The sequence below is a fragment of the Choloepus didactylus genome, chromosome 4 (genome assembly GCF_015220235.1).
Source record: "Choloepus didactylus isolate mChoDid1 chromosome 4, mChoDid1.pri, whole genome shotgun sequence".
NCBI lineage: Eukaryota > Metazoa > Chordata > Mammalia > Pilosa > Megalonychidae > Choloepus > Choloepus didactylus.
This window is the reverse complement of record NC_051310.1, coordinates 164,641,901-164,647,900: the sequence shown is the minus strand read 5'-3', so window position 1 is coordinate 164,647,900 and position 6,000 is coordinate 164,641,901. Positions and strand designations below refer to the sequence as shown.

General features: G+C 36.7%; 1 pseudogene; it reads right to left on the bottom strand.

Annotated features, from left to right (window-relative positions):
• Positions 1-457: 457 nt before the first annotated feature.
• LOC119532987 overlaps positions 458-6,000 on the bottom strand; it is a 168,876-nt pseudogene continuing 163,333 nt past the window's right edge.

The following is a 6,000-nucleotide window of genomic DNA, read 5'->3' as shown; positions in this document are numbered from 1 at the left end:
AATTGGAGGTACGTATCAAGAATTGTAAATGTTCTTTTTTTTTCTTTCATAATTGAGATTTCATTAGTTGTTTTGAAGAACAATGCACAGACATTATGGAACAATTTGTACACAATTCTTAATGTATGTAATGAAAATCTAAAAAGCCATGTAGTTATATAATTCTTATAAAAAGTTATTCCAGTGACTTTCTAGCATAAAACATAGAGACAATTTTTCCTTAAGAGGATATGAAGTACCAATATCTTAAAATGTTGACAAGCTGTTACATGATTAGTCTCACTAATTCACAATTTAACGTTATACACACTACATACTCAAATTTCCAATCTTTCACAGCACAAAACAAGGTTATTAGGAAAATTGGACTACCACCACCAAAGAAGTTACAGAGCACACAATTCCGACAGGGAGAGCTAAGATCAGGGAACAGTTTTCTTTAGGAAACAATTCTGCTTTAAAAACATGGGAATAGAACTAATTTAAAATCTTTAAGACACGTTATGTGCAAGACCGTGATGCCAAATTGCCACTTATTATGCATTGTTTTATAGGATATAAAAACTGCCCCCCCCCACAACCTATGGAATGTTAAATTGATATGCAACAGTCAAAGCCTCCCATTGTTCGATATCCCACTATTTTCTAGTTGAACCAAAAAAATAAACAACCAGCAGATGATTTCACCTCTCAGAAAAGAAAAAGCATTTACAACACACACAAAAAGAATGGAATGGGATTCTAATCTCCTTCTTAAACATGTTTCTACTAAACAACTTGCATTTACAAACTAGTTGATAGAAATATACTTCTGGATTGTGCAAGAAGGGAGATATGGGGACCACTGATAAGACATAGCAAATGATATTAATCAGACTTGGCTTCTTTCTCTCCTGCTTTATCAGAGGCTGGACTCTCCTTAATTTTTAATTTCTCTATTTTCTGCAGGTAAATCTTTAGTTTCCTGGTTTGCCACTTTGGCCTGTTTTCCCTTTGCTCCCCTTTTGTATTTTGGTTGCACTTTTTTGTCTGCAGATTTATCTTTCCCTATCATTCTCTGCTGCCTTTTTTGGCTTCCTTTCCACTTTTGCAGGGGGTTTAGCTGACACCCTCCCGGATCTTCTCTTGGACTCCCCTTCACTGCCCCTTTAGCTGAACTGACCTTTCTCTTGAGCTTGTTGGAGGCAGGGAGGATGCGTGCTGGGTGCTGTGGTGGCAGTCCGCTGAGAGCCTTCGCGAAAATTTGTGTTCTTATTCTTCATTTAGTAATTAAAATCTAGGAATTCATCCAATGGAAGAAATCAGAACCCAAACAGTTTATACAGAAAGGTGTTCATTTCAGCATTGTTTATATTATTGAAAAATTGCTCAGTCCAACAAGCAGTTAATCAAATTAACTTGTACCAGATGTTTGTAAAAAGTTTTCAACAATACATGAAATTATTATAATACATCCAGCAAAAAAAAAAAAAAAAAAAAAAAAGGAAAATAAGTGTGCACTTAAAAGACTAAATGGAAATAAAGCAAATGCTAACAGTGATCTGTCTGCCAGGGTCCCAGCTGGAAACAGATCTACTTGAAGAAAGGATCTAGGTGAAGAAAATTTAAAGAAAAGGGTATTAATAGAGGTGAGGACAGGGTTAAAGAACCAGGGACATAGCAGCCTTGGGTAGCCCTACTGCTCTTAGTCCTGAATGAGGCAACAGCAGGGACCTGTTTCCAGAATTGGAGAGGACTGAAGGTGTGGCAGACCCTTGCCTAGCACTTTTCCTACCTTCTGATCTGCTGATCTCCCACTGGGTGCACCTGACAGGAGGCAAAATCAGCCTCCTGGTGCACAGAGCAGGGCAGAGGAGAGTGGGGAGTAGATCTAGGGGTGCAAACAGAAATTAAGCACAAGTATTACCTCTGGTTGGAGGATTGTGGTTGCCTACTATTTTCAATCTATATTGTTTTATAGTTTTCAAAATTTTCCACTAGAATAAGATTTCTTTTGTAGTTGGAAAATAAAACTATTTAAAAAAAAACATAAAAAAAAAGAATCCATGCTATTTTATAACTAAAACTAATTTCTTTTACAGGGCTTTCAGGAGACACATTAAGTAGGAGACTGCTAGATAGGAAAGTTAATAGCTATTTAAAAAGGTACAAATATTAATTCATTTTAAAAACCTGAATCAGAAGAGAGTCAGGTGCAGGAAAACTTTGCCGTTTCCCGTTATGACCATAAAAACATCAGCCAGATCCATTTGCTTGCCTGTAAAACTCCTGGCCCTGGGAGGAGTTTGGTAACAAAAGCCACAAGTTTACATATTATTTTTTCTTTCTCAAGTTATTGTGGTTAAAACAATCAGAAATGTTAAAATTTCATATTAAGAAGCACAAGCTTATATTTTTCTAACCTCTTTGCTATGGTGTTCTTCAGCAGTTATTTTCCTCCCTTAATCCCTCTTTCCTGATTTCATGTATTTTGCTTCTTTTTCCTATACTATTTATTTATTTGGTAAGAAAATTTCTGGAAACAAATGAGAATATCTGTTTTATGAATAGCGGTGACTGCATAAAGCACTGTACAGTTGGAACAGCAGCAGAAGTAACAGCTTTGATTTGGTCAAGGTCAGTTAAGACAAGGGTGGTCACTTGTTATCTTTACTACACTTAGGGAAATGCAGATCCCAGAATGTCCATGGCTATTGTAGAGGCAGAGAAAGATTCAACTTCCGTGGGAAAACTACTTTCCTTTCCTTTGGACCACTGTGCCCATAATTGACATTTTGTGTGGGACCACCTGTTGAACTGGTCAAATGTTCATGCACCTATAATTTTCTTTTAAAATTATTTATTTGAGAAGTTGTGGGTTTACAGAACAATCATGTGTAAAATACAGGATTCCCATTCACCACCCCATCACCAACACCTTGCATTGTGTGGAACATTTGTTACAATTGATGATAGCACTTTTTTGTAATTGTACTATTATTTTTAACAGTAGTTACCTTTGTTACAAGTGATGGAAGATTATTACAATAGTAGTATTAACTATCACCCATGGTTTACATTAGCTGTATTTTCCCCTGTATACCACCCTATTATTAACATCATATATTACTGTCATACATTTGTTAGAATTCATGAAAGAAAATTCTTAGACTTATGCTATTAACATAATCCATCATCTACAATAAGGTTTACTGTGTCATACAGTCCTACGTTTTATCATTTAAGTTTTATTCTGGTAACATACGACCATATACAACCTGAAGTTTCCCCCTTTAACCACATTCACCTATATAATTCACTGCTGTTAGTTACATTCATAATAATGTGCTACCATCACCACTATCCATTTCTAACCTTTTACAATCAACTGAAATAGAAATTCTGTACAAACTAAGCATCAACTCCCCATTTTTGTACCCCAATCTATCCACTGGTAATCTATATTCTAGATTATAACTCTGTGAGTTTTCTTATTATAATTAGTTCATATTAGTGAGATCATACAATGCTTGTCCTTTAGTGTCTGACTTATTTCACTGAGCATAATGTCCTCAGGGTTCCTTCATGTTGTAACAAGCATCAGAACTTCATTTCTTCTTACGGCTGATTAATATTCCAATATTCCACTTATACCCATTATCAGGAAATACACTTTTTTCTTGTTCAATTGTATTCTGACTCTTATAGGAATTAAAGAGTAGGGTTGTATATTGAGGATACAGTACTACTGGGTTTTGCATTTACTCTTTTTGTTACCTTTACTGAAGATCTTCATTTCTTCACACTACGCCAAGCCACTCTCTCCTATCTTTTCCTTTCAACCTGCAGAATTCCCTTTAGTAATTCTTGGAAGGCAGGTTATTTTGTTGATGAACTATCTCAGTTTCTGTTTATCTGTGAATATTTTAAACTCTCCCTCATTTCTGAAGGGCAGTTTTGCTGGATAAAGAATTTTGGGCTGGCAGTTTTTCTCTTTCAGTACCTTAAATATATCATACCACTGCCTTCTTGCCTGCACAGTTTCTAATGAGAAACTGGAACTCAGTCTTTTTAAGATCCCTTGCGTTGTGATCAATCACTTTTCTCTTGCTGCTTGCAGAATTCTGTTTATCTGTGGCATTTGAAATTCTGATTAGTATGTGTCTAAGAGTAGGTCTGTTAGGATTTATTCTGTTTGGAGTACTTCACACTTCTTGGACGTGTATATTTATGTCTTTCATAAGAGTTGGGAAATTTCAGCCATTATTTCTTCAAATGTTCTTTCTGCTCCTTTGCCCTTATTTTCTCCTCTGGGACACCAATAATGCATATGTTTGTGTGCTTTGTGCTGTCACTCAACTCCCTGACATTCTGCTCATTTTTTTCTATTATTTTCTCTATCTGTTCTTCTGACTGTATGGTTTTAATTGTCCCGTCTTCTAGTTTGCTGTTTCTTTCTTCTGCCTTTTCAAATCTGCAGTTATATATCTTTAGTGTATTTTTAATCCCTTCTTTTGTGCCTTTCTTTCTCATAAGTTCTGTTAAGTTTCTGTTTATACTTTCAAGTTCTTCTTTTTTCTTATACACTGTGTTCTTAATATCCTTTTCCTCTTTATGTATATATTCCATCATCTCCTTGAATTGATTTAGGAGATCTGTTTGAACTTCTTTACTTGTTTCAAATTCTGTATCTCCACTGAAGTTTTCATCTGTTCCCTCAACTGAGCCGTATCTTCCTGTTTCTTAGGATGAGGTGTGTAATTGTTTTTCTTCTGATGTCTAGGCATCTGATTATAAGTTAAGTCTGAATGTCAGTTTCTCCCTCTTGCCTAGGGTTTTACTGTTGACTGACTTTGTGTTAAGGTTCTTTTTTGATGCTTGGTTCAACTTATTCTAGATCTTTTGAGTAGCCTGTGTTTAACTGATCAGATTTTCTCAGCTCTTCTTCATCTGATTCCTGCCCTGGATATGTGGCACAACTTTAAAGACTGCACTTTTTACGTAATTTTTTCACGTCCAGGAGAAAGCTTCCTTTCCTTTGTACCTTCTCCAGGAATCTTAATCTGTTCTATTTGTTTTTGTGCAGAATTTTCTCCCCAGCTCTTATGATTTGTTTAAATTGTCTCCCTCACTCAGTGCCCCATTTTCCTTAAACTTTTCAGTTCTGGGACCTTCCTGTATTAACAGCAGTCCAGTTTAACCCCCACCCCCTTCTGTATCTCTCTCTCAGGCTTTCTGCCTCTGGTTTCTTCCCAGTTAGAGTATCTTGCCCTGGGGAGCTAGATAGGGTCAATCTAGAAAGGGTGGTCACTCTAGAAAAGTCTGTTTTGCATTTAGGTGGTCCAGCCAACAAAAACTGGATTGAGTGAGGGCACAACACTCTTACCAGTCCTTCTATTGTGGTCTTCTCCTAAGCAACCCCACCAAGGGTCCTTTTGTATGCAGCACTCCTCAGCAGCTTGTGTTCCACCCTGGGTGTCTGGGACTTGGGTCCCTGTGCCTGGCTGTGAGTGCCTCTATAGTCTGTGTCCCCAGTGTGAGGTGGAGGGATCTAGGTTGATTGAGGGGGAAAAAAAGAAGACTGGCAGTCCAGGAGAAAGTTTCCTACCTAATATTTTTCTTTTTATTTAATTCAGTGCCTGAGGAGTCTTTCTCCAGTTTCTACTGTCCTCCAGAGTTCTAAGCAAGTGGGATTTATCCTTTTATTTGCTGAATCTCTGGGGAGGTTTTTTTCAGGGGATGTCTTACATTGTAATGTTGGTGACATCATCTGGTGTATTTTCAGTGTGAGACACTCCCTTCCTTTCTCTGGCATTGCCACTTCTGCAATGATGAAGCTGCTCATGTATCTTCTTTTTTATCCAGTTTTATTGAGATGTATTCACATACCATGCAATCAATTGTTCATAGTACCATTGTATATTGTGCATTCATTATCACAATTTTTGAACATTTTCATTACCACACACAAAAAAGAATAAGAATAAAAGTTAAGGTAAAAAAGAACACCCAAAACATCTC